Below are 12,284 nucleotides of genomic sequence, written 5' to 3' on the forward strand. Positions count from 1 at the left end.
GCTGCCAGTGTTTATCTGCATGGCAGCAGGGCATTTGGGCGTTGCCAGGAAGGCGTTTTTATGTAGATTCCTCCTCTTTCAGCACTGCATTGTGGTGCAAGCAAAAGAAGCAAATCCTGTCTGGCTTCCTCTCCGGCCTTTATTCACCTCCCGTGTAGCTGTGAGTGTGTGAGCCTGCAGGGCCCCATGGAATTGCCTAGAAGTAGGCTGAATCGCTGCAAGGGCTGAACAGCAGTATCGGGCAGGCTCGGGCAACGCGCGGCCCGTTCGGGTTATCGCTTCTCGGCCTTTTGGCTAAGATCAAGTGTAGTATCTGTTCTTATCAGTTTAATATCTGATACGTCCCCTATCTGGGGACCATATATTAAATGGATTTTTAGAACAGGGAGATGGAAATAGAGCTTGCTCTGTCCACTCCACGCATTGACCTGGTATTGCAGTATTTCCAGGACCGGTGCACCCTTTCCTTATGTGTTGACTAAAAGCAGATTCCAAAAGTGTTTTTTGTCTTTGCTATTGTTTCTGTCTTTCTGAAGGGATCTCCCCTTTTAATCCCATTATTTCAACACCTGTTGGACAATGCATGAGTGATAATGAGCTCATTGATTAAATGCAATTAATGAATAGATTGCCACCTCTTGTTGTGTGTCGTCTGTGTTTCTGTGTTTCCGGCATTTCACATTGGAACACCTCATTCACCTTCCTTGTCTTCTCTCCGCCCTCCCTTTTAGGTAAGTTAAAGAGCTGCACCTGAGCCAGCCACTGATTGATTGATTGATTGATTGATTGATTGATTGATTGATTGATTGATTGATGCAGCACAACAGTCAAATAGTGGAGTGGAGTAGGGGAACAGCAAACAGCCAATAAAGCAGCCCGCCCGCTCGCCTGCCCGCCACAATGGACCTACCTGTGTACACTAGATGGATGTGATGGAATGTACTGTCGTCCCTACATTTCAAGAAGAAGTAAGAATTGCAGTTGCAACAAAGCCTTGCTTGCCTACAAAGAGAGCAGCAATTTGGATTTGTTACTATGTTACCTAGAAGAATAACAAACTGTGCAAGGATGGAGGTTGTAGGAGCAAGGAGAAGTTGTCTGTAAAGTTGGTGGATGCCTATTTTCCATTTTGCAGTCCCTTGTCTCCCTCTTGTGGCCTCCTGGAGGCAACTAGCTGTGCAAAAAAAAGACAGCCTGGCGGCCGGCTGTTGCAGTGTTGCCCTCTCAGGCAACACTGAGTGACTGACTGAGCCTCACCGTCTTATATAAAGTTCAGACGGAACTTTGCACGTGTCATAGTGGAGCCCTCAGGATTCCAGAGCCAGCTTTCTGACATCATAATGGGGCCTCAGAGATAAAAGCCTGGGCCCAGGCAGTGTTGGTCAGTGCTGCTCAGCAGGCAGCACTGGACTGGACTGGATTACAGCTGATACAAGGTGTGAAGGAACAAGGGGTGGCTGTGGGCATGCACTTGCTGCCGCTGCCAGTGTTTATCTGCATGGCAGCAGGGCATTTGGGCGTTGCCAGGAAGGCGTTTTTATGTAGATTCCTCCTCTTTCAGCACTGCATTGTGGTGCAAGCAAAAGAAGCAAATCCTGTCTGGCTTCCTCTCCGGCCTTTATTCACCTCCCGTGTAGCTGTGAGTGTGTGAGCCTGCAGGGCCCCATGGAATTGCCTAGAAGTAGGCTGAATCGCTGCAAGGGCTGAACAGCAGTATCGGGCAGGCTCGGGCAACGCGCGGCCCGTTCGGGTTATCGCTTCTCGGCCTTTTGGCTAAGATCAAGTGTAGTATCTGTTCTTATCAGTTTAATATCTGATACGTCCCCTATCTGGGGACCATATATTAAATGGATTTTTAGAACAGGGAGATGGAAATAGAGCTTGCTCTGTCCACTCCACGCATTGACCTGGTATTGCAGTATTTCCAGGACCGGTGCACCCTTTCCTTATGTGTTGACTAAAAGCAGATTCCAAAAGTGTTTTTTGTCTTTGCTATTGTTTCTGTCTTTCTGAAGGGATCTCCCCTTTTAATCCCATTATTTCAACACCTGTTGGACAATGCATGAGTGATAATGAGCTCATTGATTAAATGCAATTAATGAATAGATTGCCACCTCTTGTTGTGTGTCGTCTGTGTTTCTGTGTTTCCGGCATTTCACATTGGAACACCTCATTCACCTTCCTTGTCTTCTCTCCGCCCTCCCTTTTAGGTAAGTTAAAGAGCTGCACCTGAGCCAGCCACTGATTGATTGATTGATTGATTGATTGATGCAGCACAACAGTCAAATAGTGGAGTGGAGTAGGGGAACAGCAAACAGCCAATAAAGCAGCCCGTTCGCTCGCCTGCCCGCCACAATGGACCTACCTGTGTACACTAGATGGATGTGATGGAATGTACTGTCGTCCCTACATTTCAAGAAGAAGTAAGAATTGCAGTTGCAACAAAGCCTTGCTTGCCTACAAAGAGAGCAGCAATTTGGATTTGTTACTATGTTACCTAGAAGAATAACAAACTGTGCAAGGATGGAGGTTGTAGGAGCAAGGAGAAGTTGTCTGTAAAGTTGGTGGATGCCTATTTTCCATTTTGCAGTCCATTGTCTCCCTCTTGTGGCCTCCTGGAGGCAACTAGCTGTGCAAAAAAAAGACAGCCTGGCGGCCGGCTGTTGCAGTGTTGCCCTCTCAGGCAACACTGAGTGACTGACTGAGCCTCACCGTCTTATATAAAGTTCAGACGGAACTTTGCACGTGTCATAGTGGAGCCCTCAGGATTCCAGAGCCAGCTTTCTGACATCATAATGGGGCCTCAGAGATAAAAGCCTGGGCCCAGGCAGTGTTGGTCAGTGCTGCTCAGCAGGCAGCACTGGACTGGACTGGATTACAGCTGATACAAGGTGTGAAGGAACAAGGGGTGGCTGTGGGCATGCACTTGCTGCCGCTGCCAGTGTTTATCTGCATGGCAGCAGGGCATTTGGGCGTTGCCAGGAAGGCGTTTTTATGTAGATTCCTCCTCTTTCAGCACTGCATTGTGGTGCAAGCAAAAGAAGCAAATCCTGTCTGGCTTCCTCTCCGGCCTTTATTCACCTCCCGTGTAGCTGTGAGTGTGTGAGCCTGCAGGGCCCCATGGAATTGCCTAGAAGTAGGCTGAATCGCTGCAAGGGCTGAACAGCAGTATCGGGCAGGCTCGGGCAACGCGCGGCCCGTTCGGGTTATCGCTTCTCGGCCTTTTGGCTAAGATCAAGTGTAGTATCTGTTCTTATCAGTTTAATATCTGATACGTCCCCTATCTGGGGACCATATATTAAATGGATTTTTAGAACAGGGAGATGGAAATAGAGCTTGCTCTGTCCACTCCACGCATTGACCTGGTATTGCAGTATTTCCAGGACCGGTGCACCCTTTCCTTATGTGTTGACTAAAAGCAGATTCCAAAAGTGTTTTTTGTCTTTGCTATTGTTTCTGTCTTTCTGAAGGGATCTCCCCTTTTAATCCCATTATTTCAACACCTGTTGGACAATGCATGAGTGATAATGAGCTCATTGATTAAATGCAATTAATGAATAGATTGCCACCTCTTGTTGTGTGTCGTCTGTGTTTCTGTGTTTCCGGCATTTCACATTGGAACACCTCATTCACCTTCCTTGTCTTCTCTCCGCCCTCCCTTTTAGGTAAGTTAAAGAGCTGCACCTGAGCCAGCCACTGATTGATTGATTGATTGATTGATTGATTGATTGATTGATTGATGCAGCACAACAGTCAAATAGTGGAGTGGAGTAGGGGAACAGCAAACAGCCAATAAAGCAGCCCGCCCGCTCGCCTGCCCGCCACAATGGACCTACCTGTGTACACTAGATGGATGTGATGGAATGTACTGTCGTCCCTACATTTCAAGAAGAAGTAAGAATTGCAGTTGCAACAAAGCCTTGCTTGCCTACAAAGAGAGCAGCAATTTGGATTTGTTACTATGTTACCTAGAAGAATAACAAACTGTGCAAGGATGGAGGTTGTAGGAGCAAGGAGAAGTTGTCTGTAAAGTTGGTGGATGCCTATTTTCCATTTTGCAGTCCCTTGTCTCCCTCTTGTGGCCTCCTGGAGGCAACTAGCTGTGCAAAAAAAAGACAGCCTGGCGGCCGGCTGTTGCAGTGTTGCCCTCTCAGGCAACACTGAGTGACTGACTGAGCCTCACCGTCTTATATAAAGTTCAGACGGAACTTTGCACGTGTCATAGTGGAGCCCTCAGGATTCCAGAGCCAGCTTTCTGACATCATAATGGGGCCTCAGAGATAAAAGCCTGGGCCCAGGCAGTGTTGGTCAGTGCTGCTCAGCAGGCAGCACTGGACTGGACTGGATTACAGCTGATACAAGGTGTGAAGGAACAAGGGGTGGCTGTGGGCATGCACTTGCTGCCGCTGCCAGTGTTTATCTGCATGGCAGCAGGGCATTTGGGCGTTGCCAGGAAGGCGTTTTTATGTAGATTCCTCCTCTTTCAGCACTGCATTGTGGTGCAAGCAAAAGAAGCAAATCCTGTCTGGCTTCCTCTCCGGCCTTTATTCACCTCCCGTGTAGCTGTGAGTGTGTGAGCCTGCAGGGCCCCATGGAATTGCCTAGAAGTAGGCTGAATCGCTGCAAGGGCTGAACAGCAGTATCGGGCAGGCTCGGGCAACGCGCGGCCCGTTCGGGTTATCGCTTCTCGGCCTTTTGGCTAAGATCAAGTGTAGTATCTGTTCTTATCAGTTTAATATCTGATACGTCCCCTATCTGGGGACCATATATTAAATGGATTTTTAGAACAGGGAGATGGAAATAGAGCTTGCTCTGTCCACTCCACGCATTGACCTGGTATTGCAGTATTTCCAGGACCGGTGCACCCTTTCCTTATGTGTTGACTAAAAGCAGATTCCAAAAGTGTTTTTTGTCTTTGCTATTGTTTCTGTCTTTCTGAAGGGATCTCCCCTTTTAATCCCATTATTTCAACACCTGTTGGACAATGCATGAGTGATAATGAGCTCATTGATTAAATGCAATTAATGAATAGATTGCCACCTCTTGTTGTGTGTCGTCTGTGTTTCTGTGTTTCCGGCATTTCACATTGGAACACCTCATTCACCTTCCTTGTCTTCTCTCCGCCCTCCCTTTTAGGTAAGTTAAAGAGCTGCACCTGAGCCAGCCACTGATTGATTGATTGATTGATTGATTGATTGATTGATGCAGCACAACAGTCAAATAGTGGAGTGGAGTAGGGGAACAGCAAACAGCCAATAAAGCAGCCCGCCCGCTCGCCTGCCCGCCACAATGGACCTACCTGTGTACACTAGATGGATGTGATGGAATGTACTGTCGTCCCTACATTTCAAGAAGAAGTAAGAATTGCAGTTGCAACAAAGCCTTGCTTGCCTACAAAGAGAGCAGCAATTTGGATTTGTTACTATGTTACCTAGAAGAATAACAAACTGTGCAAGGATGGAGGTTGTAGGAGCAAGGAGAAGTTGTCTGTAAAGTTGGTGGATGCCTATTTTCCATTTTGCAGTCCCTTGTCTCCCTCTTGTGGCCTCCTGGAGGCAACTAGCTGTGCAAAAAAAAGACAGCCTGGCGGCCGGCTGTTGCAGTGTTGCCCTCTCAGGCAACACTGAGTGACTGACTGAGCCTCACCGTCTTATATAAAGTTCAGACGGAACTTTGCACGTGTCATAGTGGAGCCCTCAGGATTCCAGAGCCAGCTTTCTGACATCATAATGGGGCCTCAGAGATAAAAGCCTGGGCCCAGGCAGTGTTGGTCAGTGCTGCTCAGCAGGCAGCACTGGACTGGACTGGATTACAGCTGATACAAGGTGTGAAGGAACAAGGGGTGGCTGTGGGCATGCACTTGCTGCCGCTGCCAGTGTTTATCTGCATGGCAGCAGGGCATTTGGGCGTTGCCAGGAAGGCGTTTTTATGTAGATTCCTCCTCTTTCAGCACTGCATTGTGGTGCAAGCAAAAGAAGCAAATCCTGTCTGGCTTCCTCTCCGGCCTTTATTCACCTCCCGTGTAACTGTGAGTGTGTGAGCCTGCAGGGCCCCATGGAATTGCCTAGAAGTAGGCTGAATCGCTGCAAGGGCTGAACAGCAGTATCGGGCAGGCTCGGGCAACGCGCGGCCCGTTCGGGTTATCGCTTCTCGGCCTTTTGGCTAAGATCAAGTGTAGTATCTGTTCTTATCAGTTTAATATCTGATACGTCCCCTATCTGGGGACCATATATTAAATGGATTTTTAGAACAGGGAGATGGAAATAGAGCTTGCTCTGTCCACTCCACGCATTGACCTGGTATTGCAGTATTTCCAGGACCGGTGCACCCTTTCCTTATGTGTTGACTAAAAGCAGATTCCAAAAGTGTTTTTTGTCTTTGCTATTGTTTCTGTCTTTCTGAAGGGATCTCCCCTTTTAATCCCATTATTTCAACACCTGTTGGACAATGCATGAGTGATAATGAGCTCATTGATTAAATGCAATTAATGAATAGATTGCCACCTCTTGTTGTGTGTCGTCTGTGTTTCTGTGTTTCCGGCATTTCACATTGGAACACCTCATTCACCTTCCTTGTCTTCTCTCCGCCCTCCCTTTTAGGTAAGTTAAAGAGCTGCACCTGAGCCAGCCACTGATTGATTGATTGATTGATTGATTGATTGATTGATTGATTGATTGATTGATGCAGCACAACAGTCAAATAGTGGAGTGGAGTATGGGAAAAAGCAAACAGCCAATAAAGCAGCCTGCCCGCTCGCCTGCCCGCCACAATGGACCTACCTGTGTACACTAGATGGATGTGATGGAATGTACTGTCGTCCCTACATTTCAAGAAGAAGTAAGAATTGCAGTTGCAACAAAGCCTTGCTTGCCTACAAAGAGAGCAGCAATTTGGATTTGTTACTATGTTACCTAGAAGAATAACAAACTGTGCAAGGATGGAGGTTGTAGGAGCAAGGAGAAGTTGTCTGTAAAGTTGGTGGATGCCTATTTTCCATTTTGCAGTCCCTTGTCTCCCTCTTGTGGCCTCCTGGAGGCAACTAGCTGTGCAAAAAAAAGACAGCCTGGCGGCCGGCTGTTGCAGTGTTGCCCTCTCAGGCAACACTGAGTGACTGACTGAGCCTCACCGTCTTATATAAAGTTCAGACGGAACTTTGCACGTGTCATAGTGGAGCCCTCAGGATTCCAGAGCCAGCTTTCTGACATCATAATGGGGCCTCAGAGATAAAAGCCTGGGCCCAGGCAGTGTTGGTCAGTGCTGCTCAGCAGGCAGCACTGGACTGGACTGGATTACAGCTGATACAAGGTGTGAAGGAACAAGGGGTGGCTGTGGGCATGCACTTGCTGCCGCTGCCAGTGTTTATCTGCATGGCAGCAGGGCATTTGGGCGTTGCCAGGAAGGCGTTTTTATGTAGATTCCTCCTCTTTCAGCACTGCATTGTGGTGCAAGCAAAAGAAGCAAATCCTGTCTGGCTTCCTCTCCGGCCTTTATTCACCTCCCGTGTAGCTGTGAGTGTGTGAGCCTGCAGGGCCCCATGGAATTGCCTAGAAGTAGGCTGAATCGCTGCAAGGGCTGAACAGCAGTATCGGGCAGGCTCGGGCAACGCGCGGCCCGTTCGGGTTATCGCTTCTCGGCCTTTTGGCTAAGATCAAGTGTAGTATCTGTTCTTATCAGTTTAATATCTGATACGTCCCCTATCTGGGGACCATATATTAAATGGATTTTTAGAACAGGGAGATGGAAATAGAGCTTGCTCTGTCCACTCCACGCATTGACCTGGTATTGCAGTATTTCCAGGACCGGTGCACCCTTTCCTTATGTGTTGACTAAAAGCAGATTCCAAAAGTGTTTTTTGTCTTTGCTATTGTTTCTGTCTTTCTGAAGGGATCTCCCCTTTTAATCCCATTATTTCAACACCTGTTGGACAATGCATGAGTGATAATGAGCTCATTGATTAAATGCAATTAATGAATAGATTGCCACCTCTTGTTGTGTGTCGTCTGTGTTTCTGTGTTTCCGGCATTTCACATTGGAACACCTCATTCACCTTCCTTGTCTTCTCTCCGCCCTCCCTTTTAGGTAAGTTAAAGAGCTGCACCTGAGCCAGCCACTGATTGATTGATTGATTGATTGATTGATTGATTGATTGATTGATTGATTGATTGATTGATGCAGCACAACAGTCAAATAGTGGAGTGGAGTAGGGGAACAGCAAACAGCCAATAAAGCAGCCCGCCCGCTCGCCTGCCCGCCACAATGGACCTACCTGTGTACACTAGATGGATGTGATGGAATGTACTGTCGTCCCTACATTTCAAGAAGAAGTAAGAATTGCAGTTGCAACAAAGCCTTGCTTGCCTACAAAGAGAGCAGCAATTTGGATTTGTTACTATGTTACCTAGAAGAATAACAAACTGTGCAAGGATGGAGGTTGTAGGAGCAAGGAGAAGTTGTCTGTAAAGTTGGTGGATGCCTATTTTCCATTTTGCAGTCCCTTGTCTCCCTCTTGTGGCCTCCTGGAGGCAACTAGCTGTGCAAAAAAAAGACAGCCTGGCGGCCGGCTGTTGCAGTGTTGCCCTCTCAGGCAACACTGAGTGACTGACTGAGCCTCACCGTCTTATATAAAGTTCAGACGGAACTTTGCACGTGTCATAGTGGAGCCCTCAGGATTCCAGAGCCAGCTTTCTGACATCATAATGGGGCCTCAGAGATAAAAGCCTGGGCCCAGGCAGTGTTGGTCAGTGCTGCTCAGCAGGCAGCACTGGACTGGACTGGATTACAGCTGATACAAGGTGTGAAGGAACAAGGGGTGGCTGTGGGCATGCACTTGCTGCCGCTGCCAGTGTTTATCTGCATGGCAGCAGGGCATTTGGGCGTTGCCAGGAAGGCGTTTTTATGTAGATTCCTCCTCTTTCAGCACTGCATTGTGGTGCAAGCAAAAGAAGCAAATCCTGTCTGGCTTCCTCTCCGGCCTTTATTCACCTCCCGTGTAGCTGTGAGTGTGTGAGCCTGCAGGGCCCCATGGAATTGCCTAGAAGTAGGCTGAATCGCTGCAAGGGCTGAACAGCAGTATCGGGCAGGCTCGGGCAACGCGCGGCCCGTTCGGGTTATCGCTTCTCGGCCTTTTGGCTAAGATCAAGTGTAGTATCTGTTCTTATCAGTTTAATATCTGATACGTCCCCTATCTGGGGACCATATATTAAATGGATTTTTAGAACAGGGAGATGGAAATAGAGCTTGCTCTGTCCACTCCACGCATTGACCTGGTATTGCAGTATTTCCAGGACCGGTGCACCCTTTCCTTATGTGTTGACTAAAAGCAGATTCCAAAAGTGTTTTTTGTCTTTGCTATTGTTTCTGTCTTTCTGAAGGGATCTCCCCTTTTAATCCCATTATTTCAACACCTGTTGGACAATGCATGAGTGATAATGAGCTCATTGATTAAATGCAATTAATGAATAGATTGCCACCTCTTGTTGTGTGTCGTCTGTGTTTCTGTGTTTCCGGCATTTCACATTGGAACACCTCATTCACCTTCCTTGTCTTCTCTCCGCCCTCCCTTTTAGGTAAGTTAAAGAGCTGCACCTGAGCCAGCCACTGATTGATTGATTGATTGATTGATTGATTGATTGATTGATTGATTGATTGATGCAGCACAACAGTCAAATAGTGGAGTGGAGTAGGGGAACAGCAAACAGCCAATAAAGCAGCCCGCCCGCTCGCCTGCCCGCCACAATGGACCTACCTGTGTACACTAGATGGATGTGATGGAATGTACTGTCGTCCCTACATTTCAAGAAGAAGTAAGAATTGCAGTTGCAACAAAGCCTTGCTTGCCTACAAAGAGAGCAGCAATTTGGATTTGTTACTATGTTACCTAGAAGAATAACAAACTGTGCAAGGATGGAGGTTGTAGGAGCAAGGAGAAGTTGTCTGTAAAGTTGGTGGATGCCTATTTTCCATTTTGCAGTCCCTTGTCTCCCTCTTGTGGCCTCCTGGAGGCAACTAGCTGTGCAAAAAAAAGACAGCCTGGCGGCCGGCTGTTGCAGTGTTGCCCTCTCAGGCAACACTGAGTGACTGACTGAGCCTCACCGTCTTATATAAAGTTCAGACGGAACTTTGCACGTGTCATAGTGGAGCCCTCAGGATTCCAGAGCCAGCTTTCTGACATCATAATGGGGCCTCAGAGATAAAAGCCTGGGCCCAGGCAGTGTTGGTCAGTGCTGCTCAGCAGGCAGCACTGGACTGGACTGGATTACAGCTGATACAAGGTGTGAAGGAACAAGGGGTGGCTGTGGGCATGCACTTGCTGCCGCTGCCAGTGTTTATCTGCATGGCAGCAGGGCATTTGGGCGTTGCCAGGAAGGCGTTTTTATGTAGATTCCTCCTCTTTCAGCACTGCATTGTGGTGCAAGCAAAAGAAGCAAATCCTGTCTGGCTTCCTCTCCGGCCTTTATTCACCTCCCGTGTAGCTGTGAGTGTGTGAGCCTGCAGGGCCCCATGGAATTGCCTAGAAGTAGGCTGAATCGCTGCAAGGGCTGAACAGCAGTATCGGGCAGGCTCGGGCAACGCGCGGCCCGTTCGGGTTATCGCTTCTCGGCCTTTTGGCTAAGATCAAGTGTAGTATCTGTTCTTATCAGTTTAATATCTGATACGTCCCCTATCTGGGGACCATATATTAAATGGATTTTTAGAACAGGGAGATGGAAATAGAGCTTGCTCTGTCCACTCCACGCATTGACCTGGTATTGCAGTATTTCCAGGACCGGCCCTTTCCTTATGTGTTGACTAAAAGCAGATTCCAAAAGTGTTTTTTGTCTTTGCTATTGTTTCTGTCTTTCTGAAGGGATCTCCCCTTTTAATCCCATTATTTCAACACCTGTTGGACAATGCATGAGTGATAATGAGCTCATTGATTAAATGCAATTAATGAATAGATTGCCACCTCTTGTTGTGTGTCGTCTGTGTTTCTGTGTTTCCGGCATTTCACATTGGAACACCTCATTCACCTTCCTTGTCTTCTCTCCGCCCTCCCTTTTAGGTAAGTTAAAGAGCTGCACCTGAGCCAGCCACTGATTGATTGATTGATTGATTGATTGATTGATTGATTGATTGATTGATGCAGCACAACAGTCAAATAGTGGAGTGGAGTAGGGGAACAGCAAACAGCCAATAAAGCAGCCCGCCCGCTCGCCTGCCCGCCACAATGGACCTACCTGTGTACACTAGATGGATGTGATGGAATGTACTGTCGTCCCTACATTTCAAGAAGAAGTAAGAATTGCAGTTGCAACAAAGCCTTGCTTGCCTACAAAGAGAGCAGCAATTTGGATTTGTTACTATGTTACCTAGAAGAATAACAAACTGTGCAAGGATGGAGGTTGTAGGAGCAAGGAGAAGTTGTCTGTAAAGTTGGTGGATGCCTATTTTCCATTTTGCAGTCCCTTGTCTCCCTCTTGTGGCCTCCTGGAGGCAACTAGCTGTGCAAAAAAAAGACAGCCTGGCGGCCGGCTGTTGCAGTGTTGCCCTCTCAGGCAACACTGAGTGACTGACTGAGCCTCACCGTCTTATATAAAGTTCAGACGGAACTTTGCACGTGTCATAGTGGAGCCCTCAGGATTCCAGAGCCAGCTTTCTGACATCATAATGGGGCCTCAGAGATAAAAGCCTGGGCCCAGGCAGTGTTGGTCAGTGCTGCTCAGCAGGCAGCACTGGACTGGACTGGATTACAGCTGATACAAGGTGTGAAGGAACAAGGGGTGGCTGTGGGCATGCACTTGCTGCCGCTGCCAGTGTTTATCTGCATGGCAGCAGGGCATTTGGGCGTTGCCAGGAAGGCGTTTTTATGTAGATTCCTCCTCTTTCAGCACTGCATTGTGGTGCAAGCAAAAGAAGCAAATCCTGTCTGGCTTCCTCTCCGGCCTTTATTCACCTCCCGTGTAGCTGTGAGTGTGTGAGCCTGCAGGGCCCCATGGAATTGCCTAGAAGTAGGCTGAATCGCTGCAAGGGCTGAACAGCAGTATCGGGCAGGCTCGGGCAACGCGCGGCCCGTTCGGGTTATCGCTTCTCGGCCTTTTGGCTAAGATCAAGTGTAGTATCTGTTCTTATCAGTTTAATATCTGATACGTCCCCTATCTGGGGACCATATATTAAATGGATTTTTAGAACAGGGAGATGGAAATAGAGCTTGCTCTGTCCACTCCACGCATTGACCTGGTATTGCAGTATTTCCAGGACCGGTGCACCCTTTCCTTATGTGTTGACTAAAAGCAGATTCCAAAAGT

General features: G+C 47.9%; 9 non-coding genes across 9 annotated transcripts; all 9 read left to right on the forward strand.

Moving 5' to 3' along the window:
- Positions 1-274: 274 nt before the first annotated feature.
- LOC142694142 (U2 spliceosomal RNA) lies at positions 275-465 on the forward strand. Its single transcript, XR_012862410.1, has one exon. It is a non-coding gene; the product is annotated as a U2 spliceosomal RNA (small nuclear RNA).
- A 1,288-nt stretch (positions 466-1,753) lies between these two features.
- LOC142694143 (U2 spliceosomal RNA) lies at positions 1,754-1,944 on the forward strand. The gene has a single exon (XR_012862411.1). It is a non-coding gene; the product is annotated as a U2 spliceosomal RNA (small nuclear RNA).
- Positions 1,945-3,208: 1,264 nt separating this feature from the next.
- LOC142694144 (U2 spliceosomal RNA) lies at positions 3,209-3,399 on the forward strand. The gene has a single exon (XR_012862412.1). It is a non-coding gene; the product is annotated as a U2 spliceosomal RNA (small nuclear RNA).
- A 1,280-nt stretch (positions 3,400-4,679) lies between these two features.
- Positions 4,680-4,870, forward strand: LOC142694145 (U2 spliceosomal RNA). The gene has a single exon (XR_012862413.1). It is a non-coding gene; the product is annotated as a U2 spliceosomal RNA (small nuclear RNA).
- A 1,272-nt stretch (positions 4,871-6,142) lies between these two features.
- Positions 6,143-6,333, forward strand: LOC142694146 (U2 spliceosomal RNA). Its single transcript, XR_012862414.1, has one exon. It is a non-coding gene; the product is annotated as a U2 spliceosomal RNA (small nuclear RNA).
- A 1,289-nt stretch (positions 6,334-7,622) lies between these two features.
- On the forward strand, positions 7,623-7,813 carry LOC142694147 (U2 spliceosomal RNA). Its single transcript, XR_012862415.1, has one exon. It is a non-coding gene; the product is annotated as a U2 spliceosomal RNA (small nuclear RNA).
- A 1,296-nt stretch (positions 7,814-9,109) lies between these two features.
- On the forward strand, positions 9,110-9,300 carry LOC142694148 (U2 spliceosomal RNA). Its single transcript, XR_012862416.1, has one exon. It is a non-coding gene; the product is annotated as a U2 spliceosomal RNA (small nuclear RNA).
- A 1,288-nt stretch (positions 9,301-10,588) lies between these two features.
- LOC142693838 (U2 spliceosomal RNA) lies at positions 10,589-10,779 on the forward strand. Its single transcript, XR_012862138.1, has one exon. It is a non-coding gene; the product is annotated as a U2 spliceosomal RNA (small nuclear RNA).
- A 1,280-nt stretch (positions 10,780-12,059) lies between these two features.
- LOC142694149 (U2 spliceosomal RNA) lies at positions 12,060-12,250 on the forward strand. Its single transcript, XR_012862417.1, has one exon. It is a non-coding gene; the product is annotated as a U2 spliceosomal RNA (small nuclear RNA).
- The last annotated feature ends 34 nt before the right edge of the window (positions 12,251-12,284 follow it).

This window comes from Rhinoderma darwinii (assembly GCF_050947455.1).
Source record: "Rhinoderma darwinii isolate aRhiDar2 chromosome 5 unlocalized genomic scaffold, aRhiDar2.hap1 SUPER_5_unloc_45, whole genome shotgun sequence".
NCBI lineage: Eukaryota > Metazoa > Chordata > Amphibia > Anura > Rhinodermatidae > Rhinoderma > Rhinoderma darwinii.